Raw genomic sequence first — 25,982 nt, forward strand, 5'->3', positions numbered from 1 at the left:
ACCAATAATCTGTCATGCTCTGGGCACTGACTCGTGCTGAGAGGATTGCAGAGTGGAGAAGTCACACCATTGGTTGGCATCAGCCTGCCAGGCTCCTTGGAAGGTGTGGGTGGCAAACCCTGGTGCCTGGAGCAGGCAGTATGAACACAGCTGTACATGTCCAGGGCCCTCAGAGTGTCACACTGTTGTACAGGCTCCTCAGTTATATGCAGAGAAAGAGCTTTGAGTGGGTGGTCCCCCCCCCATGTTTATTTAGTGCTGAAGGGTCTCAAGAGTTTGAAACTCTGATCCGTATTTCCTCTTTCAGACCTGAGGCTCAGAGACCGGGTTTTCTGAATGTTCATATGCTCCTCTGGTTGACCAATGGTATGTCTAGGAAGAGTGCTGTCTTTTAGGCTTGCTGTGGTCTTTGTTCCAGAGGTTTTAGGAAAGCCCATGGTTATCCTGTCTGTAGAGGAGGTAAAAGTCTCTCTGTTCTTGGCCTAGTTCTGGTTATCTCTTGGGCATGCACAGCGTTGAATAGAGTTCACACAGCTTGACCCATTTTCTGGGAGGGTCCTCTCTACCTCTGGCAACATGGATGTGTGTGAAGTGCCCATCCGTTTCCTGCCTTTACTAAAAGAGCATCTCAATGACTGTGTAGCCCCATAAGGCAGCAAGAGACCTGGCACAGCCTGGTCCTTCGTGACAGCTCACTGACTGCACACACACACACACACACACACACACACACACACACACACACACACACACGTAAACACCTCTCTCCTTGCCTTGCATGGCTAAACTGGCTCTTTCAGTCATGTACATAACCTTACTAGGTTCGAGTCCTGTATATCTAGAAGTCTCATTCACCAAGAGTGCTGTTCATCTTTTCCCGTTGTCTTCAAGGAGGGAGTGGGAGGCCATGGCTCTGCAGTCCTGATCATACATCTGTGGGGTTACTAAGTTACAGGTTAGCTACATACCTGAAGACGATCCACTTCCAGCAGTAGAAAAATCCGGCTTCATTGTCTGAACCAGACAGGGTGGGATCGGGTCTTGGTGCAGTGGTTAGTATTTGCATAACCTTGAGTAGGTTTCTCTGTCGCCCCCACCTCCACCCCACCCCTTTTGTTTTTCTGAAAGGTGGTGACAGTGTGGGGAGTGCTATGAGGATAATTCATAGTGCCCAGCCTGGCCCAGCCTCAGCCTTCAGGCACAGGTGGCTGTAGAGATGCTGTGAGGCAGCAGATTCACTGTGCATTAGTGAGTCCAGCTCCACAAATAGTTAGCGCCTTCGCTTCTGAGCCTGAAGGTTAGGTTCTGATCCCCAGCCTCACCACTCATAGGCCACATGACACTGCCCGGCTATTACACATTTCTGTGCTTCATTTTCCTTACCCACTAAATGCTATGTTAGTGTCGAGCACGTAAGGCCAGTGGTGAGGATTAGAGAAGTGAAGGCTTGTAGCACACTTAGCATAGGGCACAGGGCCTAGAACATGGTGAGCCCTGGGCCCATCACAGGGCCTCCTGTGGTTGCCAGGGTGGTGCCCACAGTGAGGGCAAAGACGCCATCGAGTGGACCCTAGTGGAATCCTTTCACATCCTGCTGTGGTTTCCCCACATAGGGGGGCAGAAGTCCAAGCCTTGTTTACAGAATCTTGGTCTAGACCCAAACTCTCATCAGGTTTTCACATTTGGCCACCTTCTTCTTTGCCTGGGAGTGGGACACATAGATGCCGTTTGCAGTGGAGGATAGCAGGCCCTGGCTTTGCAAGGAGGAGAAATGTCTGGTTTCCCATTGCACCACTGACTTGAAGTTTCTTCTTTCTTTACCCAGTCCACAAAAAGAAAGTGGAAATGTAGCCTTGGAATTGTCGGTGAAGGAACAACACGGAAGAATGTCCTGGGCCTTAATGGTGATGGAATCTGGTGGCCAGGGATGCTGTCTGGGATCACACACAGTTCCTCCCACCCATGGGGCATCCATTCTAAGGTGCCCTGTGCATGCCTGAATCTATAGACATGGCTGACCCCTGCATACTTAGGGTAAAGGTTAATTTATAGCTTTAGGCTGAACAAGAAATTAACAGTAGTAGCTTAATACAGTGGTTGCAAAAATGTGCTACAGTAAAAATTCTGTGACTAGTCTCTCTCCCAAAATACCCATTTAAGAACTTCAGTCTGGAAGTTCTTCAAGTAATGGAAGAGTTGGAAGGTGAGACCCCAAGTTTCCCTCCCATCTCCTCACCCCAGGCAACCATTTGACACACTTTTCATTCTATATCTTGTCTATCCTGGATATTGGCTATGAGTGGAGTTGTCTGTGTTGCCTTGCATGTCTGTATAATGTTTTCTTTTCTTTCTTTTTTTTTTTTTTTAGGATTTATTTATTTATACATATGAGCACCCTCTTCGCATGTATGCCTTCATGACAGAAGAAGGCATCAGATCCCATTATAGATGGTTGTGAGCCACTGTGTGGTTGCTGGGAAGTGAACTCAGAACCTCTGGAAGAGTAGACAGTGCTCTTAACCATTGAGCCATCTCTCCAGCCCCCTGTATGTTTTTAAGGTTTATCCATGTTGTAGCATGAGTCAGCCCGCCATCCCTTTTTATGACTGGATACTATCTCGTTGTATGTGTTGGCTGTGCTTTTCATCCGTGTGTTGATTGATAGACCCTGTCTAGTGTTCTGCTTCTGGCTTTTACAAGTAAGGCTACTGTGAACATTCATACATGGGTTTTTGTGTTGACATATGTTTTCAGTTCTCTCAGGTACATACCCAGAAGTGGAATTTCTGGGCCATGTGGTACTTTCTGCTTTTAACCTTTTGAGGAGCCTCCCACCACTCTGTCTTCCATTCCCACCAGCCATGTGGAGGGTTCCAGTTTCTCACTGTCCTGCACATGTGTGTGATCCACCACTGCCCATTGGAATCTGGCATGATTTTAGTGACTTCAGTGACAATACCTACCTCTGTAAGACAGGGTTTGTTCTGTGAATGGAAAAGAGAAGAAGAATGTGGCATTTCCATAGCAGCTCACTGTCTGTGGAGCATACAGGCTGTGGTGACTGTGGCCATTACAGCCATCAAGGGTAACAGTGGACCTTTGTTCTTCGTTAGCATGGTTTTCCCTCCAGGTATAAGGTGGCCACCATCTTGGAGTAGAGATTACCTTGACCTGATAGTTAGGGCAGCTGGTGGAGCAGACACAAGCTGCTCCATATAATCAAGAGCAGTAGTTCATAACCTTCCTAACGCTGTGACTCTTCCTAACCCTGAACATAAAATTATTTTCATTGCTGCGTCATAACTGTAATTCTGTTACTGTTATGAATCATAATGAAAATACCTGTGTTTTCCGATGGTCTTAGGCGACCCCTGTGAAAGGATCACTTGATCTCAAAGGGGTCGCTGCCCACAGGCAGACAACCACTGCTCTGGAGACAGTGAAGTCCCCCTCTCAGCTGTCTCCCAGGATGTCTTGTTTTGGTAAGAACTCACTTGTGAGTGGTCCTTCTCTAATGGCCTTGTTATGGTTTTGGAACCCATGTTAACCAATCAGGCCACTCTTGGGGTTAGAGGTGAGGCCACCTTCACTGGAGTTTGTACACCTTGTCCTGATTTCACATGTGATCCTCCCAGAGGGAGGGGGTGATGGAGAAGAGGGGTGTAGTTGGCTGTACCCACATTATGTGGAAGGAGGTTGGTAGCCAAGACCAGTCCTTACGAGAAAGGAAGCCACTCTGCTGAAGAAGTACAGATTGCCAAGAAGACAGGGTGAGGCCTGGGCCCCTCTGGCTGGCTGAGCAGCCAAGCAAAGCTTTGGGTAAGCGTTGTTACCCTTTTTCATATGGATGACACTGAACATCAGAGGTTGCACGGTCATTGGACATCAGTAACACTTCCCAGCTCTAATCCATTGCTCTTCAGCAGAGGGCGGAGTTGCTTCCCCTAAAATAGCTCACTGTACAGGGAGCACAGTGTGCTCTCTCTGCTGCTGACCGTGTCTTCAGTGTCTGCTTATTTGTATAATGTAGGGATGAGCTTCCAGGTGCAGGATTTGTGGCCTTGGGAGTAAAGTCTCTAAGTAGATACACTAGGTCCAAAGACTGAATATTGCTAGTTCCTGGCTCAGACTTACAACCAGGTTGACAGGAGTTTGCGAGAACTGTTTTAGAGGGATCAGTGTTTTGCTGCCATAGTTGCAGAGAAGCAATGGGATGATGATTATTGTTATTGTTTGATACCAGCATTTTTCAGGGAAAGTTATAAATTCACCATTTGTTACACAAAAAGCAAACTTTATTAATTCTGCCATTTCCCTCTTAGCCCATTCTGGAAGCTAGTCATCCCCCAGTTACTTATTTTCAACGAGCATTTGTAGTAGACCCAATTTTTAGAATAATTGGTTTGTAAAGATTCTTAGTCTACCCTATATCTGTAAGAAAAACACTTTGGCGGCTGGAGTGATGTCTTACTAAAATGCTTGCTGCTGTGAACTTAGGAATCCCGAATAGCAGGATGCATCCAGAGCCAATATTCTTAATTTTACACAGCTGCGCTAGAGGCCTTATGGAGGTTGTTGAGTTAGCAAAGTGCTTGCTCTACAAGCATGAAGTCTGAGTTCAGATCCCCGTCACCTGTGTAAATAGGCTAGCATAGAAATGGACACCTGTCAACCCAGTCCACGTTCATTACCATTTTTTGTACTTAAGTTTTTATTAGTATCTATTTTTGTGATTAAAAAAAAATTCTGTGAGATTAAGCAGTTTTATTCCTTGCTTCTATTCAGGTTACATCAGGAACATTCTTCAGGTGTGTTCTCTGTGAAATGGTTTCTGAAGATTGTGGTCCCTCTAGTTTAACAGGATGGTTGTCTTGCTCTTAGTTGTGGTCTTTTCATCTAGTCTTAGCCCGCATGTAGAATGCTGCAGGAACGTGCTAGTGCCAGATAGTGTTGGAATAAATTTACCTTACTGTGATAGCGAATCTTGCCGGTCCGTCTGACACACCTGGAGGGGAAGGAACCTCAATTGAAGAATTGCTGCAATCAGATTGGCCTGTGGGCATGTTTGTAGGGCATTGTCTGGATTGCTGACTGATGGAGGGGTGCCCAGCCCAGTGTGGGAGGAACCATTCCTTGTCAGGTGGGCCTGGGCTGAGTAATAAAGATGGCTGATCATGAACTTGGGAGTCAGTCTACGGAGCAGCCTCCTCGGTTGCCTGCTTCAGTTCTGCCGTCTTTCTTCAGTGACGAATGTCATTTGGAAACGTAAGATGAAGTAAACCCTTTACTCATCAAGTTGTTTATGGGCGACAGTGTTTTATTACAGCGCATGAAAAGGAAGCAAGGACACAGTTCAAAACATGGTGGAAGTTTGACATTTTCTTGGTCATGAAATCAGCTTTTTTTTTTTTTTCTTTAAAAAGCTTGTGGCAGATTTTACTTCTTGTCCTTATTTCAACTCACCCTTTCCCTTTTTATTCTTCACCATTTTTTAGGTGAAGGGGGCCATCAAATTCAGTTTACTGCTGCTTTAATCACTAGAGCAAAGAATTGGAATCAACTTAGTTGTCCATGAGCAGATGAATGGGTAATTTAAATTTGCTGTAGATAAAAAATGGAATACTACTCAGCTCTAAAGAGAAATGAAATCACAGTTTGCAGGGAAACGGTTAGACTTGGAATGTATAATATTAAGTGAGGTTACAGAACCTCAGGAAAAAACTTGCATGCTCTTCCTTTTATGTGGACTCTGGCCAATAATATATGTGTATAGGTGAGCAAGTGTGCATATGGGTACAATAAGAAGAAAAGACTAAATATAAGAGGATGAAGGACTGAATGCAGGCAGTGGACACAGTTAGGAAAGAATATAAAGCTAATTGTTTTTCTAGTTTCAGTTGTGTTGTAATTTTGATTTGTTTTGGTGGTGGATAAGGGCATAAAATATATTCAGAACTGAACATGTAAAGTTTAATGTGAAGCACCACAGTTTCCATTCTGAATCCTTTTCTAACTGGATAGAAGTGTATTGATTTGTGTAGACTTTGGTTCTAGTTAATTTGGCGTCTGATGTTTCTAGTTATTTGTAAGTCATTTTAATAATAAAGTTTTTAAAAATGTGCTACTGTATGCAGACATTACCAGGACATTCCCTCTCCTGTGTGGTCTTGCCACATAGTGTTGAGATAATGTACTGTGACCTCCACAAGGCGACCACGGTCATCCCCCTCTCCCTGCCCCTTTCTGAGCACCCAATCGGGAATGCCTGTCTTAGGTTGCGCCTTGAGTAGAGGGTTAGAATCCATGGCGATTAGGGTGGAGAGGTTAGGTGGGCTGAGTGTGCCTCCACAGCTGGGACTAGCTTTACCTCACTGTTGAGTGCCATAAACTTCTCAGCATTTCTTTTTATTGTTTGTTCAAGTTTAAAATTTGTGTTTTATACTAAACCTGTTGGCAGCGGTGACTTCGAAACAAGCAGATCTTGTCCAGTGAGCTGTTATGTGGTTTCCTCCGTTTTTGTTTTTTGTTTTTTTTTTCCCAAGAGGTTGACCACAAACAGTAACTTCAAAGCGATTTTAGTTTTGTTTAGTTTAGTTTTGAGACAAAGTCTCTTGTAGCTGCAGCTGGCCTTCATTTCCCTATGTAGCTAAGGCTGACCTTGAATCTTCATCTTCCTGCCTCCCGAATGCTGGGTTACAGGCACGCACCACCCTTGCATTTATATATATTGCTGGGCATCATGTGTAACCCTATCCACTGAGCCACATCCTTGACCCGCATTAGATGGTTTTAATTTTTTTTTCCTTCTACATTGTGGGGGCCATATTGAAACACTGGAATTGAAAAAAAAAAAAAATCCAGAGTCGCTAAAGAATTCTCACTTCTTTCTCAAAGTTGTTACTTACTTTAAGAAGACTGTCACCCAGGCCAGTGGCAGAAAGGGTTTATGCTCCACTTTGTCACAAGTCTTTTCATTTAGATCAAATAATATTTTCCGACTGAATTTCACTCATGTTGGGTTTCAGTATTTCTTAAAAAACACACCCAAAAGAGGAATTGAAGGCTTTAATGGGCTGGGCTCTTGACAGAACTCACTTTCTCTAAACAGTGAAGGATGCCAGACCCATGCTAACATCATTGGGCACTTCAAACAGAAACTCATGGAAGGTAAAGCCAATAATAGTTTTGTTTTTCTATCCAGTTTATTAATGAAACTAGATTAAAGCTCTTGTAATTTCATTTTGCCAAAGATAGAATATCTCATGTTATGATTGTTAAATGTTACAGAAAGTTGAAGAGCAAGTCATTTGTTTTTGTGGTGAAGAAATAAATTTGAAATTCTTTGGAGAACATACTGTGGAAAGCCTATGCTTATGAGATTAAAAAACTTGTGGAGCCAAATGTTCCTGGTAGAGACATCAGATTTCATAATTCCCATTCAGACCCTAACAAGGGCCCTTGAATAGAAACTATACCTAACTGTAACCATTCCAAATATTTTTGTCTTCATAGGCAGCTAAACAGAAACATTCTTAAGTTCAGACTAATGTTGAGTAACCAGATACTCTCCTCTTGGTTAGATTATAGAAATGTTTGAGACTGTAGGCCAGGGTTTTGTAAGGCAGGCTAAATTTTTTTGTGATGGTTCTAAACGTAAAGGATGAATGAATCCTTCAGGAAGGAAGGATGGCTCGGTGGGTAACGCATTTGCTGCACAACCTGAGTTGCGTTTGCATTCACAGCATTCATGGTTTAATGTCAGGTGGGTGTAGTAGCCTGCCTGAGTTCCAGAGCCTGGGATGCAGACACAGGGAATCCCCAGAGCAAGTTGCATAGCTAGAATAGGCAAAGTGGCGAGCTTCCGGTTTAGTGGGAGAGCCTGCAAGCTTGCGAGAACTGATAACTTGACACCTGACAACTTCAGGCCTCCCTTGGACATTCCTGCACTTCAGGGCACATATGAACACTCACACACATGCAAAGAAAAGGATTATATATTTTGGTTGCAACGTGTTTCCTGATCTGTTTGAGAAAATTAATGCAAGTAATAGGACACATGGAAGTATGTACAGCCTCTGCTGGTGCTGTTAGGAGATTATAAGAAAAAGGCTAAAAAACAGGTCTTAAAAAGGGAAAAAAATAAACCAGTTAATGATGAAACCTGAAAAAGTAAACACATTTTGTCTTTCCATCCTGTGACTATCCCTGGCTGTTTCTTACTAGTGGGAAGAATCTTTGCCTAGGGCTTTTATTTCAAGTTCAGGGATTGAAGCTTGGTGCAGAAGTGAAGTAAAGTTAATAAGGCTTGAGATTTTACAGCATCTAAATTTGACCATCATCACAAGAAATGCTAACGCATGTTCATTTGTGTAATGAATTTTGCGTTGCTCAGAATGGAGTTAACCGGGGCCGGTGACATCCTGGGCAGCAGCACCTAAGAAATTCAATACAAAGTAGGAAAACTGAGACCCAGCAAATACTCCAGCAAACTTGACAGAGCCTGTTACCTCAACTGATATTATGAGCCTGAGATAATGACATTCAAAGATGTCAGAAATCCATATTGCTGACCACAAAAATATAACTTTCAGGAATACTCCGGGCCTTGTGATAAAAACAATAAAAGCAGTACAGCTCATATTTTCCCTGATAACCTGACGGAAAATCTACCAGTAATGTGGTGAAGGAGGCAGTTCAGGCCAAGAGACTGAACCACCAGAGCAGACACTGGAGGGAGGCTGCCCCTGCTATTAGAACAACCGCTTTCTGATGAAGCAAAGTCTGATGATAAACTGTCTGATAACTCCAAATAGGAAGCGTGTGGCCCGTAGGAACACTCAGAGACTTTCCATTCTTGTAGCTATCAGTGTTTTCATCCATTTATCTCTTGTTTCTTTGCTGGTTCCACACTGTTTAAGGGATGGTGCTTTTCCTAAACTACCTTCTGAATTTTGTGCTAAAAGTATTTTCCTCTTGCTTGAAATTTGAAATAGCTAATGATGTCTGAAGAATTTGTGACTTTTTTGTGTTGTCTCTCTCTGACCAAGGAAACAGTTGATCCTTTTATTCTGATGTTCCTTGTGTTTTTCACCAGCGTTTTAGGACAGCATGTTCATGGCTAGAGCAGACAGTCCATTTATAATCTCTTGGTAAATTATTTTAGTGTGATGACAGCTCTGTTGTATTTGATCATCTTGTTGAATATTCCTTGGGACTTGTTACTGCATTTAAACAAAAGGAGGCTTGACTTCTCATAGATTAGAGTCTCTCCATGTTTATTTTTCTTGTCTTCTTGCATTGTTTCTGTGTTGTAAAATAGTGTTCAGTAGATTTGTTCTCATGTCGTTCTGGTTTGAGCTGGGTTAATTTTGTTGAGTGTCATGCTTTATGTATTTCCCTACCCATATGAGGTTCCCTCTAAGGATAGGTATTTAGTAAAGGGTAATTTCCATGAATAGGTAAGTTATCGTTAATATTTTTTTTCCAGAAAGCTGATGTAAATGCAGAGTGAAGGAAACAACTATCCAGTTGTTGATACAATTGGAAAATTAAATAGTGTGGAAGTCCTTGTAGAGATTTGCCTTAGTAATATGTTTTCATCCTTTTAATGCTGTCTGAGCTGTTTTGGAAGCTACGTTGCAGAGAGTAGTGGTGAAAAGATTGCAAAGTTTCGTGGCTACGGTGGTCTGTGTTGTTCACTGGCACCAAGTAGACTGAAGTGACTCCTCTGTTTTGGTATCTGTCTGTGAAATGATTAGTTAGGTGTTTTTTTGCTGTCTGAGTGAAAATGCAGACTTTGTAAACCAGGAAGGTGGAATGTTCATTATGATAGGAATGCACACCTCATATATATGTTGTTTCTTGAGGAACCTGGAAACATGTGTAGAACTCGTGGGTCAGACGACTGACCATTGCCGTGCATAGGAGTACATGTGTATGTGTGTGTGTCTGTGCTGGCCACAGGTCGATGGTGTGCATTTATCTATTTCTTACTACCTTGTTTTTTGAGACTGGCTCTTTCACGGAACCTGTGGTTGGAGTGGGCAGCCAGCAAGCCTCACAGGTCCTTCGGACTGCACTCCCTCCATGCCCAGCTTTTTCCATGGAACTCAGGGCCACTGACTGAGCCCTCCGGCCATCCCAGTGCCCTGTGTTTCCATGTACATGTGGGCTTTTCATTTAACAGGGTCACGACACTCTCCACAATGTGAATGGACTCTCGATGCTGTGGCCTTGCCCTTACATCTGAACCCCTCTAGGTGGATTTTAGGGCAAGGATGGTTCCATGTTGTGTGTTCAGAATCAACAAATAGAAATATCCTGTAATTTGTGTCATTTTTGTTTTATAACACACTTTACTCTTATAAATGTCTTGACATTTTATAGAATGTTTTTGTGGATGGAGTCTTGAGAGTCTTATGCTGCAGAAATTGTTTCCTTTGGAAATTTTTCTATTTACTCCTTTGGGGGTTGAAGCTGGAATGTGTTCGCCAAACTCAACACTCAGGCTCCCCACTTTAGGTGTTAGTCTCCTCAGAATCTCTGAAGTGCATAAATATTAGAGAAAACCAATTTCTGAGTGTTTCTTGGTAATATTTTTGAAGTGGGCAGGAGATTTTATGTCTCCAGTTACATAATCTGTCTCTGGAGAAAAATCTGGACTCTTTAGAATCCAAGAAGGTACTACACCTTCTTGGAGGCTTCTCTTTGGTGGGTTGGGGCTGCAGAGAGAGAGTGTGTGCCATCAAAGTCACTTCAGATCTGCAGTGGTGTTGCAAGCCTGCTCCTTGATGGCTTGTTTTTTTTCTCTCTCTCCTTCCTTCTTTCCTCCCTCCCTTTCCCTTTTTCCCTACCCCCTCTCTTTCCTTCTTTCTTATCTTCCTTCCTTCCTGCCTGCCTGCCTTCCTGCCTTCCTTCCTTCTTTTCTTCTTTCTTTTCCCCCTTCCTTCCTTTTTTTTTTTTTTTTTTCTCTTTCTAAACCTCAGTTATTTCATATTCAGTGGCAAAAATAAAAATAACAAAGGACAGTAATGGCAGATAGTTAGAAAACTTTACTTCTTTACTGAGCTTGCATCTGAGGTGAATCAGTGAATCATTAAGATTTGAACCACAACTAAGATTGATTGAAAATTAAAAAAAAAATAGTCTTTGTTCACTTGTGGGTTTCTATATTCAGTCTATTTTCATGTCTTCATAGTTATGTTGGTTTTTTTTGGTTTGTTTTTATTTTATTTTGTTTTTTTTCCTCCAACAAATTAAGTTTCCTGAGCAATTTTAGGTCCATGCTTTATTTATTATTATTTTTTTCTTTCTATCTACTGGGTACCTAGTCATTTTTAAAGTGTATGTAACAGTACTCAAAGAGGGCTTTTCTGCTAGTCTTGGCTGACTGACTGACTGGTGGGTCTATAAACACTAGCTTGATAAATTTCTTTAATCTTCACCAAGGATTCTGAGAGATAAATGGTGCCTTATCAAATCTGCACCATTAGTCTTGCTTTTGTGGAAACTGAGGCCTTAAGAGGTCAGTAGTTTCCTAGCTTAGGCTCATGTGTCTGATAAGTGAGTTAGCAGAATATGAACCCAGGCAGGTTCATTCAAGGGTTTGTACTCTGGATGTTACTAGGGACTTTTAACCATTTCTCTGGGAGAAAGGGGGTTAACGGAACCTAGAGCCAAGGTTGGGCAGCCCCTACTTGGTGTATTTGTGGCCCCAGCCCTCTGGCTGCTCCTTTAGTCATTGTTCTAGGGGTGGAAGTGGGAGCCTCAGGCCTGCACCCTGGCTGTGGGTTTATTTATGCTGCTTTGTTTACAGTCTTTTATACAATGAATTTGTTTTACTTTGGTAGTTACAGTTTTAAAAATAAAAGTTAACTCTAACAAACATCTTTTGATATATGCTTAGTTTCAAAATTTTGAAAGGCAGGCGTTTTCATCTTCCTATGAGAAGCTTACCAGAAAGATTTTTCGTAAAGCTATTTCCAGAATTGGAATATTCCTTATTGTTTCTTAGTACACTTTAAGGGCTCTCAACAAGCCTGGTTCATAGGAAGATTATGAGGTAGAGTCAGAATTGAGAAATGATTTCATTCTCGTTATTGTATCTAACATGTCAAATAAAATATTTGAAATCTTTGTTAGTGAAATACATTTGGTTTGTAATGTAAAAATAAAATGCCTGTTCACCTAGCACAGAAATGGGGAGATGAGGGAACACACCAGGGGCTGGGTTCTTGTGGAAAGAACCCTGGTAGGCTCTGAGGGATGATGCGGGCTGTGAAAGTTGTGTTATCTCGTGGGCAAAGTCAGTACTCAAAGCTCACAAGTTAAGCTTAACCGTCAGAATCCAGTACATAACCAAATGGTGGACTCTCAGGCACTCAAAAGTCAAAAATGAACTTCTTTAGTTAATGTATCTTTGAGACGGCAGCTACGTTTAGGGATCTCTGGAGGACTGTTTTCAGGTAGTATCTGAAACCAGCCTCTTACAGACAGCGCTGTCGTATTTCATAGACCCTGTCCACACCTTCACCTCTGGAAGGCCGAAGACTGAGAACTGTGTGAATGACGTGTGTAGGTTTTAGACTGTACTGGTTAGGGATGGTGACAAATGCCTCCACGAAGTTTAAATGCTGGGGGTTCTTACTTTAACTTTCTGTTTTATTTTTTCATGCTTTTCATCTCATCTGGCTCAATCTGCCAATGGGGAACCAAAATCTGCGGAGGGCCAACTCTGTATAGTTAGGGATGAACTTAGCCATCTCAGAATCCCAGCTCTGTCTCTTGTCCATGAGCTTAGATAGATACACACCCTGCCTCAGTTCCCACACCTGTAAATTGGCACTGTGTACTTCTCCAGGTCATTGATATCTTAAGTGAGTAAATACAATCTTCAAAAAACATTTTTTTTACATATGGCAAGTGCTAATTCATTAATAGTAGTGATTTCACTTAATACACACTCTGTTACTTATTGATTTGTTTTCTTTAAAGATTTATTTTTATGTGTGTGTTTATGTATGTGTATGTACACCACATTCGTGCAGTGTCTGTGGAGGCCAGAAGAAGGCGTCTTACCTGTGAAACTGGAGTTAAAGGCAGTTATGAGCTGCCTCATGTAGTCCTTGGGTCCTTTGCAAGAGCAGGAAGTGCTCTTAACTGCCAAGCCATTTCTCCAACCCCAGTTCATTATTTTATTTTATATTTTGAGCCAAGGTCACTTGTTACTCAAGCTGGGCCTAGATTCACTATATGGCCAAGGCTAGGCTTGAATTTCTGGTCCTCTAGCCACCATCTCCCTCATGCTAGGACTATAGGCATTCACCACATGCCCCATCTGCTGTCATTTTGACTTCTGTCTCATTTCTCTTGGGGTGGTAAAGACTCATGCTAGCTGTTGTGAGGAGTAGGAGGAAGGAATAAAAAGAGAGAATTAGAGGAACGGGAAAGCCTGTATGTTAACTTTTTTTTTTTTTTTTTTTTTTTTTTTTGCAGCCTGTTAACTTTTGAGATGATATCAATAGAAAATAGAGCTCAATGAAAAAAAAAAATGAATCAATGAAACTGTATGGTATCCATATGCCTATAAGTACTTACACTTAAAAGTAGAGGTGGTGACCCACCCTTATTACTATTCAAACTCTTTTTCCTGGAACCCAGTCCTCTCTCCTCCCACATTTCCATTCCTACTGATGGTCATGGCTGAAAAAAATGCACAGATCATACACCTATTCCAGTATGTATCCAAACACAGGGGCTCCCTACATGCTGGAGCTTCTATGCCTCCCACACAGTAACCTGGGTGCTCGTAGAGGCCACTGTGAAGGGTGGCCTGTCCTCCCCTTCTTCATGCCTTTTCAGGCTGCCCTTTGGCCTTTTATGAAATTGAGTTTGTTCAGGGCTCCTGGCCTGGGCCCTGGGCTTCAGTTATGCTTCAAAAGCCAGTTTCTCACCCAAGAGGAAACCATATCCCTTCTTTGGACTCTATGTACATGCGCACATCCACAGTTTGAACCCTGTTACTGAAAGATCCATCAATAGGAGAAGTGAGGCTGACCATCTCCTTACAGAGGAGTCCTGAGGCTTTCCAGGTCTTGCTGGAGTGGGAGAGAACAAGTGCTTAAAGGTTCCGGGGATGAGGGGCCCAGCCAGGAGTTAGGTCCAGGAGGTGTCATGTCAGAAAGAGTTCCCCACAAGATTTTCTTGTGTTTTTCTTTCACATTGACCTCTGCTCTGCTCAGGTCCCCAAGAAGGGCTCTTTGGTTTGGGATGTCATTGAAGAAAGAAAACATATGTGCTGCTCTTGTGTGTGGCTGTCAGCAGCCCCTGCTGGATGACCCTAGTTCTTAGTACCTCTCAGAGTCATGGAAGAATCAGCTGGTCAGACCTCAGGGGCGTAGAGTCCTGAAGATAGGTGGGCACCAACCTGCCCGGAGCACCCCACTCTACACCTGGGAAGGTCTGGATGTTTGTCCACCTGACAGACAGGTTCGCCTTTTCAAAAGTCAAAGGTCCTTTTCTTTGAGTTTCCACAAATCTGCTCTCTGACCCAGTTTGACCCTTGACCTGGAAGTGGGGGAGTCTCCTGCTGTATTGTGTGGAAGCGCCTCCAGGCAGGTCAGAAAGGGGTGGGAGGGGTAGGTACCCTAACTGCCTGGGGGAGAGAATATGTCACTTAATCCTAATTGTTTCAAAATCCTGTAATTTTCAGTTTATGTAAATGTCACATAGATTGAATTCCCTGGAACCTTTTTGTGTTTGATAAGAATTTTATTTCCTTAAAGTGACAGCCATGACGGTGGTTTTGGAATTCTGCCCTGAGTATTTATTTCTAGCTTTCACAATTTGTTTGTCTTTCTAGTGAAGTTTTCTCTCCTCCTCTCTTCCCCTCCCTACCCCTTCCCTTTTTCTTTTCCTTTCCCCCTTCCCTGCCTCTCCCCCACTTTTCTTTTTTTCCCCAGATCATAGTGATAATGGGCCCTTAGAATTTTTTTTTTTATTTTTTAATTTTTTTTATGAGAGCTGAGAAAATGACCAGACCTGTGGCCAAATTATAACTCTGGGTAATGACTTGGGAGGTGTGACAGTGGAGTCTGTAGGGTGGGCCAGAAAGGCTCCACAGCTCCCTGGCTTTGGGATCTCAGAGCCTCTGAGAAGTGGATGTTGAATATTGGGAGTGTGTCTTCCACACCCTGGTCTGTGATCAGCCACAAATAGGGGGCAAGATTAGTGCTCACAACCTACAAGGCGCACTGTATTTACTCTGTATCATACAACCGGGTATTGTGCGCAGCGCATATGGATGCAGGCCCAGCTGTCCGTCATCTCAGCTTTTCAGAGGGAACCTTGGGAGGAACCACGTGGGATTTGTAACTTGATCGAAAAAGTTGGCTCACTAACACCCCAGAAACAGCCCTTCAAGTTTGTTGGTTACACCTTCCAGACTTATTCTTTACTACGAGATCAGGCAGGTGGATGTGGCTGACAGTGATTCCATCTTGGCTGCTAAGGTCCATTGCTAATGAAGCCAAAGTGGGAATTCCTGTGTCTTTGGGCTGGCTGCCTTTGCTTTCTTTCCCAGGCACTGACCACTAGTCCCAGCCAGCTGGCTTGTGATGTGAAGTGTCAGAAGTTGGGTGCTGTGGGCCTTGTCTCTCACCCTTACCCTTCCTGGGGAAAACCATCACACCCACCGCACTCACCAGGACTCACACGTGTGCGCTCTCTCCTCTCCTGAAAGACAGTGGGGTGATGATGGTTACCTGGAAAATGGCATGGCTTTGGACAGTTTCCAGGAGACAGGCAGTGTTTCAAATGATTGAGAAAACAACCACAGCAGCCTGGTGTGGTGATGCATGCCTTTAGTCCCAGCACTCAGGAAGGCACAGGTAGTTGGATCACTGTGAGTTCGAGGCCAGCCTAGTCTACATAAGTGAGTCCAGAACAGCCAAGGCTACACAGAGAAACCCTGTGTGGAAAAGAAAAAGAAAAAGAAAGAAAAAAGAAAGAAAGAAAAGAAAACAAAAACAAACAAACAACAACAAAAAAAAATGAGAGAGAGGGAGAGAGAGAACAACAAAATGTTACATAGTTTACTGTTAGAAAAAGTGAGGATGAGCCAGGCAGTGGAAACAATGATGGGACCCTGGCTCTTTTAAACATGGAATGGAAAGAAAAGCTGCTGAAGCTTAAAAACATGTTTTCTAGGAATGGTAGTATTTTCTAAAACCAAACATAAGCTTGTAAATTCTTCAGACTTGTCAACCCTTAATTTCTGCCTGTTACCAGAATGGCGTCTATATTAGGTGAATTTTGGTGTATGGTCATTTATTGAGGAACTGCACATATGTTTGGATTTTAAGTTAAGTGTTCAAGAACATACAATGTCCTGAAAATAAATACTCGCCTAGGGCAGTCCAGTCCTTCAACATGTATAGTTAGTTAAACACACACATAACAACAAACAAACAAACCAAAACAACCCTCAGCTGTGTTTACTTCTAAATGCAGTTTCTGAAGGAAAATAAGAGATATTTTGAAATCCTCTTTGACTCCGATTTGTTTGCATAGGATACTTCACATTGCCCTGATAAATGGCCCTAATGAGACTGGAGTTGGGAGACTGGAGTTGCTGATAAAGTTGGTAAATAGTTACCTAGCTCACATGAAGCCCTTGGCTCCACCCCAGCCCCCAGCCCCCAGCCCTGTGTCTACTGGTTGAAAGATTTGAAGTTCCAAGTCACTCTGGCTACATAGTGAATCTGTGGCTGGCCTGTGCTATTGTTTGGAGAGTTTCGGGGGGATCTCACCCTGCCTTATTATATATCCTGTCTCAGAGGAAAGAAAGGTAAACTGTGAAAGAAAGAGAAGCTGTGATTTGCCTAGGGTCAGTTAACTCAGTGACAGAACTTTGCTACAAACCTCACACTAGTGACATTCCAGGACAGCCTGCTGATTTTTTTATTATTAAGTCTGTCTGCACATGTTTACGCGTGAAAGGAATAGCTGTTCTGAGCTGGGCGTGTGGTACACGCCTCTAATGCCAGCACTCTGGGAGGCAGAGGCAAGAGAATCTCTGTGAGGCCAGCCTGGTCTACATAGGAGGCTTCAAGCCAGCCAGGGCTGTATGGTGAGACTTTGTCTCAAATTAAACAAACCCCTAAAACAAAATAGCTCTTTTGCTTGCTTTTTAACAAATTGATTCTGAGCTTAGTGTCTTGGAAGTATCATTTTCTTATCCTTTCCAGGAACAAATTCAGTGTATTGCTTTACAGTCGTAGCAATCTTGCGATATCTCCAGATACAGAATTGACTTTGTCTTTTCTTTGCCTTGTAAGCTATTTAGAGCAAGGTGAGATTACAATCATAAGCTGACTCTGGGAGGAAAAAAAAAACCAGGTTATTATCTTTCTTGACTACTGTTGTTCCCTTGAAAATAACCATTACCAGAGTTTCCCTAAACACATGGTAAGTTACAACTGCAGTGGTTTGTCAAATACATAACAATTTGGTCTTGTCTTCTTTATCTTCCTTCCCCCTGCATGAGGGAGTTCTGCCTGTTTTCATACAGCAGACTGTGTTATTGTCAGCAAGACCACCCTGCTTAGAAAACTGAGTGGTCTTTAATCTGTTTGGGGCTTTGAAAGATTGTTTAACTTTTCTTTCCCAAATTTAGACGTCAGTGGGGCTGTAGGCTTAAGTTTGGTAAATGTATATTTTTGCTGCTAACAACACTGTAGATGCCCTTTCTTCCCTTTGTAAAACTTTGATTAAACACACGATCAACAGGCTGCCCCTTTCTTAACGGTTTCTCCTTTTGTTCCCAAGTTCCTGTTTATTTTTTCCTTTTTTTAAAAAAATTTTTCTTTTGCAGAGGTTTGAACCCAGAGTATGAGGCAGGCTAGACAGACTGCCAACCACTGAGCTACACAACCAGCCCTGTTTGTGTTTTAATCTTGAGACAGGCTCTCACTAACTTGCATTCACTGCACTCCAGTCTGCCCTGCAGCCCAGGCAGGCCTTGAAACTGTGGTCTTCTGCTTCAGCCTCCAAAGTAGCTGGGATTCCAGGCCTGTACCACAGAGGCTGGCTAATTGGAAACAAAACAAAACAAAACAAAACACAGCAACAAAAAAACGCAGCTCTTTATTTTTCTTTGATAATGTATTTTGTAAAAAACCATAGCTGAAAGAATAATTAATTCATGCTATAGCTATATAAAAGTATAAATTACTGAAAGATAAGTAAAGGTAGTGTAAAAAGATTTATGCCACATATGAAGTATTTGTATCTATGCAAACGATTTGTATGAAAGTATATATTTATTTTGTTATTATGTTTGAGATGGGTTCTCACGTAGCCCAGGCTGGCCTCGAACTCACTATGTAGTAGAGGATGACTTTGAACATCGCATCCTCTTGCCTTCACCTCCTGCCTGCTAGGATTACAGGTATGCGCCACTGCTCCCACTTCATGTGGTGCTGGCAATCTCACCCAGGACTTCATGCACGCTAGGTAAACACCCTACCAACCGAGATGCCTACTCGGTAATATTTTCATATTTTTATGTCTCTTTAAAAGATTTATAACACTGTTTGTTTCTATTTCAACCCTAATTTTCCTAAAAGAATTAGAAAAAAAAAAAGTGTTATGCATGTCTGTGTGTGCACACACACACGGACACCTACGTTGCGGTATGTAGTAAATAAGAGAATCTCATGTCTTCACAGATCCATCCAAGAGAGAACCACTTCAAACACAGGGGATTTTAGTGAGCCTTGCGTCTCCCTTCATGTGGTGGGCTAAGGTTGCTGTCACTTCTTTGTTAGTTGTCTTTGGAAGCAGTTGAAGTAGGATGTGGGGCCGTAGGCTCTTCCGAGGACACCTTTGCAGCACCCAGAATTCCTAGGGGCCAGCCCGGTTTGTTTTGAGGCAGGAATTGGGAGACTAGAACAAGGCTCGTTTGACCGCATCCTGCCCCCATGCCATCTAAGAGCCACAGGGATGCTACTCAACACCTGCTCCCTCAGATCTGAGCCACTCAAAGGCTTTCCTGTACACTACAGCCTGGCTCTGTGGCCCGGCCTGGCTGGGTGGTTCACCAGGGCTTGGTGTCAACCAGTTTTCGGGGTGAGCAGGACACCAGAAGGCTGCAGACACCCCATGTGACCACCGGAGTCGCCACTGTGCACACCCAGAGACCCATGCCTATCTCCAGGTCCTCCCCAAATCCTTTCAAGTGGAAATTTTGCTAGCCGACTTCAGCAGCTTGCCTGGTACAAGTTGGCTGACAGCAGTTCCTGGCAAAAGAAATAACCAAATTATTATTCAGTCATGGGTTTTTAACAGCCGCAAAGCAAGTGGATGTTAACTAAATGATGCAATTTATTCCCTTCCCTCTTATTGCCAGCTTGCCTATTACAGAGCGACTGCCAGTTTTCAATAAGTGGTACCCAGATGGTATTCGCATGCCGCCCACTTGGTTACAGAGCCGAAGCGGGGAAGAACTCGGCAGACACTACAAGCTGTGGGTCAATTGAGGGGGAATGCCTGTTGCTTCACAGTTTTGCATATGTAAATCTGTTAATGTTATGTCAGTATTGTGCGGGCTAAACACAAGCATTGCCTTTCTCTGGGGGCCCAGCTGAACTTGGACCACAGCCCAGTTGTACCGAGGCTCCAAGCGCCAGGCTGCAGTTGGAGGATGCGGCACAGCCTGCCTCCCTCCACTCCTGCCTCTTGTTCTTGAATTACCCGCAGCCCTAGCTGGACGCAGGAAGTGCCTGCCATAGGCTGATTCCATAATAGGACAGGCAGGCCCTGGTTTTATGAGCTGGCTGTGGAGGGAGGAGGAGCATGAGTGTGTGTCTATTTTTAGGCCAGCCTTCAAGACAGTTTCGTTGGCCCGGTTGCTCACACTCCCCTCTGTGTGTCTGCCACACTTCTGCTCTCCGTTTCATCAGCTACAGATGTGGCACACAGCCGTCTTCGAAGAGTCATGAACTGTGTCGTCTGCGAGCCTTAACAGCCAACATCTGCTATAGCAGGCTGCAGGGAGAGCCTTTTCGGGAAGTCGGTCGAGCGCCTTAACTTAGCCTCTCTCCCTGGCCTGTGCAGACAATTATTTTACACTAATTGCCTCAAGATAGCAGCCATAAAAGCGAGATTCGAATCACTCCACCCCCACCCCTCTTGTGAAAGTGGCAGTCCACAAGGGTACTCCTTTCTTCTTTTAACTGCGGTTTGTTTCTTGTTCTCAAACGCTTATTACATTGGGTGCAAACAACAACAAAAAAATGCCATAAAAAGGCAAAAATCGTAATATGCTTAAGAGCTAAAAAGACCAATGGTGTTGGTTTAACCAATGAAAATATTCCTGCAGGTGTTGTAAAATTTATGTGCCATATGAAAAACATTAAGGGTGTTGTTTTTTTTTTTTCGTGGAGGAAAATGTTCATTGTCGAGCCATTTTGTAAATTATTTTAATGCCGAATTTCTGCCTAAACCTCATGATTTTGATATATAAAGCGTTTTAATGTCTTCTGAGCAGACCCTGGCTTTTTCTTTTCTTTCTTTCTTTTTTTTTCTTAAGTTTTTATATATTGGAAAGCCCGTGTTTGTATTGGACCTCTTAGTTCCTTTCATACTGGGGGGAAAAATCTGTGTCTTGTGGCACGGTGCCATGTGGCAGAGGCAAAGTCTGACCATAGTTAAAGCTTGAATCTTGAGCCCTGAAAGCCCTAAAAGACTGTATTAATATAAATACCCAGGAGTTGGCTTTGCGTCAGTGTGTGTGTCTGTTGGGAGGCAAGGGGGCAGCCATGGGTGTTGTTCTTTAGGTGCCATCTCTCTCTTTTTGAGTCAGGGTTGCTCACTGTCCTGAAGCTCAGCTAGTAAGCTAGGCTGACTGGCCAGCCAGCCTTAGAGATCTTCCTGTCTTAACCTTCCAAGGTGCTGGGGTTATAGGAATGGGCCACCAAGCCAGGCTTTTTTTACCTGAATTCTGGGCACGGAACTCAGGTCTCCCTGCTTGGTAAGTACTTTAGCAGAGGTTCCGTCTCCCCAGCCCATCCTCATGCCTGCCTGCCTTCTTTCTTTTCCTTTCCCTCCCTCCCTCCCCTCTCACTCCTCATGACCCCCACCCCTGCATCTGACTTCAAGTAACAACCGTGCCTCTTGAGGGGGGACTTCCTGGATGTACTGGTTTGTCCGCAACTCTCTATCCCTTTCTGAAAGAAACAACATGCTGTGGACAGTGTCTGGTCTTTCTTCTCCTTTTCTTTGTAAGTGGCCTCACAGTAAGTTTTTGGTGACTGATACATTCCAGCCTCTCAGATCCCGCCGGAAGATTTGTCTCTGTGACGTTCTGTCTTGCCCGTTGCCTCGCTGGCAGTGTACTTCTCTCCGCCAGCAGAGTCCCCGCTCACTCACATTTCACATCTCTAGACCTTGTTCAGGAGAGCCAGATGGGAGTGTGCGGATTGTTTTTTATCTTTTGTCCTTCGCACTGTAACCTGATCCCCAGCGTATCTGGACATGTAGCAGCAAATTTACTATGTGAAAGCAAGGAAATGATTTAGAATTTGGGCCAGCGAGGGAGAAAAGTCTCAAGATGGACTTTATCAAAGCAAAAATCTCTCCTCCTGACTCCCATACTATTTTTCTTTTCTTTTCTTTTTTTTTTCCTTTTCAGAAGAAAATGGCTGCTGATCAGCGGTGCCTTCAGATATGTCCGTGTATTCTTCTCAGTTAGCCTTGGCTGCAGACAGTCAGTTGACTGGAGGATGTAAATGTTACATGCAGGGAGTTGATTACTTAGTAATTGGAAATCTAGAAGAATGGATCAGTAGACTCATAGAGGGCTGCAAAGGCCTTGCACACAAGGGGAGTGGACTTGCTTAACAGTGCTGCGGCTGAGGCCAGCCTCAGCATTCAAGCCCAGCAATGTCCTACATAGGAAGCAACACTCTCAGGCCCCATGGTTGCTGTGGGTTTTGGTAGCAAGATTTTTGCAATCTTTTTTTTTTTTAATGGATTTCATACTTTTTTGGTTTAAGGAAGAACTAGGACAGTTGGCTTCTTCCAGGCTTTGATCTATATTTGGAATCAGATTTGTAACCGAATAACACGCTAGCCATCGTATCTGGGTGTTGAATATTTGCTACACTTTAAGTGTGTTCATCAGATGCCTCTGTGTTTATACAAAGGGTAGGATGTGCCGTTGGAATTGGGGTGACCGATCCTTGGATACCTTGCCCTGTGAACACCTCCAGCTCGCCGCTGTCCGTCTTCTACACAGCAACTGTAGCTGCTCCTCAGTTACAAGCCGGGCCATATCCAGGGAATCCCAGCAGGAATTGCACTTACTACAGGGAGCTTGAGTGGCCTAGCTTAGCAGCTTCACCTACCATGGAGTCTGCATTGTGTGTCCTGGTGATCACATGACTGACCAGGCTCTGTGGTTCACTGCCCCTGCCTACCACATGGCTCCTGGACCGGAATCACCAGCCTGGGAAAAGACCACAATCCAATATGCATTCCTCATATGCATTCTTCTGAGTGTGGATTGCTTTGACACCATGGTAAAGTCAGCAGCCAGAGGCTGAACCTTGGAAGTGGGCCATGACCCTGTGTGCTTGCCCGGGTATTGTCACAAGAACCCAGTGAGGAGATGCTGATGAGACACTTACTGTGAACGTTGACTATTTGTAATGACTACCACTGTCTCTGACGACAAAAGAACACGGCAACAATGATCATTGCTGCCGTTGGCATTTGGTTGCAGCTCTTGTGCTTCTGTTGTGGAATAGGGGTGTTTTTTTTTCCTTGCCTGCCTCTCCTTCCTCCTCTTACAGTCTATCGCCTTCTGCAGCATCTGTCCTTTTACTCTAAGTCTAATGCTTTTGTGTCATTGTCAAGACTGTTGCAGGGCTGTTAGGTGTGGCCTCATCTGTTTACCCATTTGCTGGTTCTTGTCTCGTGACATTTTCTTAAGCTTTCTGTTTTTTTTTTTTTTTCCCGTCTTGATAATATTTTTCCTTATTCTGATAATCTGCAGTCCATACCCTGAGAAACAACCTCCACCTTGAAAGCCATCAAAGTTTAAAAGTGTATTTGTAACCTAATGTAGGAAATGCAGGGTGAAAGATTTTCTGCTAATGTTGAGGATTATTTATTCAGTATTTCTTATGTGCCTTCTGTGGGCATATGTTATAGGATGAGGAGAACAGACATGGTCTGAGTCCCTTAGAAGTGTTAATTTCCTGTGAATCCACCTTCCCGTCCAGTTTTGGGTTGGTTTGTCTTAGACTTCATCATTGCTTCTTCTTGTACATCCACTCCAGACTAGAATTTATACCAACGATGGAGATTTGCAGCATTGTAGCACTTAGAGTGCTGTCAGAAAAGCTTGGGGGAGTAAAACCCTGGGAGGCAGTGAGATGTGCTCTGGGTAGAGGCATCTGCTGCCAAGACCAATGACCTGAAATTGATTCCCTCGAACCCAGATGGTAGAAGGAGAGAATCAACTCCTACAAGTTGTCCTCTGACCTCCACGTTTAGGGCAATGCCTGTCTGAACCCCAGATGTTCGCAAGTTGATCCTGAAAGCCATGTGGAAATGCAGAGAACAGAGGATAGGCGCAAAACATTTTTTGAAAAAGAACAAAGCTGGGGAACTCAAACCTCTTGATTAAAAAGCCTACTATAAAGAAAATATGGCACTGTTAGCCAAGTGTGGTGGCTCACACCTGTGATCCCAGCACTTTGAAGTAAAAGCAGGAGGGTAAAGGAGTTCAAGGTCATCCTCTCCTCTATCATGTGTTCTAGATCAGCCTGGGATTACCATGAGACCCTGCTTTTTCATGTAATTTTTTTTTTTTTTAAAGTGGCACTAAAGTAAGAATGGAGATGCAGCTCAGTAGGTTAGGATTGGGAGTCCTGAGACAAACCCTTAGGTTTATGATGGGTTATCAACAGATGATAACAAACAAAGCCAAACAAACTCAAGCAGGATGTTCATGCACAAAAGCCTGAAGCACCCCCCTCACCCCCCACCCCTGCCTCACAGCACCCACGGCCAAGCAAGAAAGTATGCAAGTAAAGTGTTTAAAGATTGGAGAAGCAACTGTGGATTGAGTTTTTGTGACACCATGGAATGAGCTAACATATTTTCATATCATATGTCTGGTAAGGGTCTAGTACCCAACATATATAAAGAACTTGTACGGCTCATTAATAAAAAGACAACTCAATTTAACGAGAAGAGAAAGCCTGAAGAGGGCACATAAAAAAGAATCACATGATGAGATTCTGGATATTAGTCATAAGGAAACTGTCAATCAAAACCCTAAGGAAGTGCTGTTTACACAGACTGGGGCTGGCTATTTAAAAAAAAAAAAAATTAAGCTTGCCAGTATTTATTTTGCTACTTCAAGAGACAGTTGAGATATTCTTTCAAAGAGTAAAGAAAAAATTGCCACACGATCCAGCATTCCCACTCCTTAGCATGGACCCAAGGGGGATGAGATCATATGTTCCCACAAAACCTGAACATAAAAAATGTTCAGAGAGTTGTTCATAATAGCTAAAAAGAGTCCAAATGCCCATGAACAATGAGCAGATAGTGTGGTTTATGCATACAGTGGAATATTAGTCAACCACAAAAAGGAATGAAGTACTGCTTCCTTCAGAAACAGATGATGCATGTGAATGAAGCCAGATGGTTAAAAAAATCACATTATAAAATTCCACTTGCATGTAATAATCAGAGTCAGCGTATCTGTCGAGCAAGGAATTGGATTTATGTTTGTGTGGGTCTAGGCAAAGAAGGGCCAGAGGTAGCTTGCTGATGGGGTCAGGGTTTCTTTCTGAGGCAATGAAGTTGCTCCTAACTTAATAGGGGTGATGATTTTAAAAGTCTCAAATATGCTATGGAGACCCATGGCATTGCTTAGGAAGTAGGATTTTAAGTTAAGACTTACATCTTTGGCCGGGCGGTGATGGCGCAGGCCTTTGATCCCAGCGCTTGGGAGCAGAGGCAGGCGGATCTGTGTGAGTTTGTCGAAAGCCTGGTTTACAGAGTGAGTTTCAGGACAGCCAGGGCTACACAGAGAAACCCTGTCTCAAAAACAAACAAACAAACAAACAAAAAAAAACCAAACAAACGAGAGTTACATCTTTGGAAAAAGATTGAGTTTCTGTGGTAAAGTAAATGCAGCTCTTAGTGCTTTCTTTGGGCAGGTTGTAAAAGCCCTGCATTTTCTCAGTTCTGTCTTATGGTTGTAATGCAAAAGCAGCCATCTGTGGGATCTTTGAGTGAATGAGTGGACTTGGTGTTGATGCAAACACTCTGGAATGGGTTTTCCTTTTTTTTTTTTTTTTTTTTAATAATTTATTTAATTTTGTTTTATGTGCCTTAGTGTCAGATCCCTTGGAATTGGGGTTACAGCCAGCTGTGAGCTGCCATGTGGATGCTGGGAATTGAACCCAGGTCCTTAGAAGAGCAGACAGTGCTCTTAACCACTGAGCCTTTTATGTGCATTTAGTGTCAGATCATTTGGAATTGGGGTTACAGACAGCTGTGAGTTGCCATGTCAGTGCTGGGAATTGAACCTGGCGTCTTTCATAAGAGCAGACAGTGCTCTTAACCACTGAGGCATCTCTCCAGGCCCCTGGATTGGGTTTTCATACTGGGTTCCTGTGTCACTAGTGTTCTTAACCTCCCTTTCCTCCAGCCTTATTGGAGTGCAACAGTCTTTCTTTGCTCCCAGATTAAGTATCAGAGTGTGAGTTGGATTTCAGTTAGTGTTTTGCCTTGTGGTTCTGAATCTAAAATTCGTGAACATTTTGATGGCATCTGGGGAGGTGGGATTCTCTGGATGCCTAAGCAAGTAACCTCTGTAGTTACTGAGGGGTGTGCTTTCATTCTGGTGGTTTTTAGAATACAGTTACACATAACAGCTTCTTTGACCTACACCACACATC

This window comes from Psammomys obesus, unplaced genomic scaffold (assembly GCF_907164565.1).
Source record: "Psammomys obesus unplaced genomic scaffold, mPsaObe1.curated_primary_1811, whole genome shotgun sequence".
Taxonomy (NCBI): domain Eukaryota; kingdom Metazoa; phylum Chordata; class Mammalia; order Rodentia; family Muridae; genus Psammomys; species Psammomys obesus.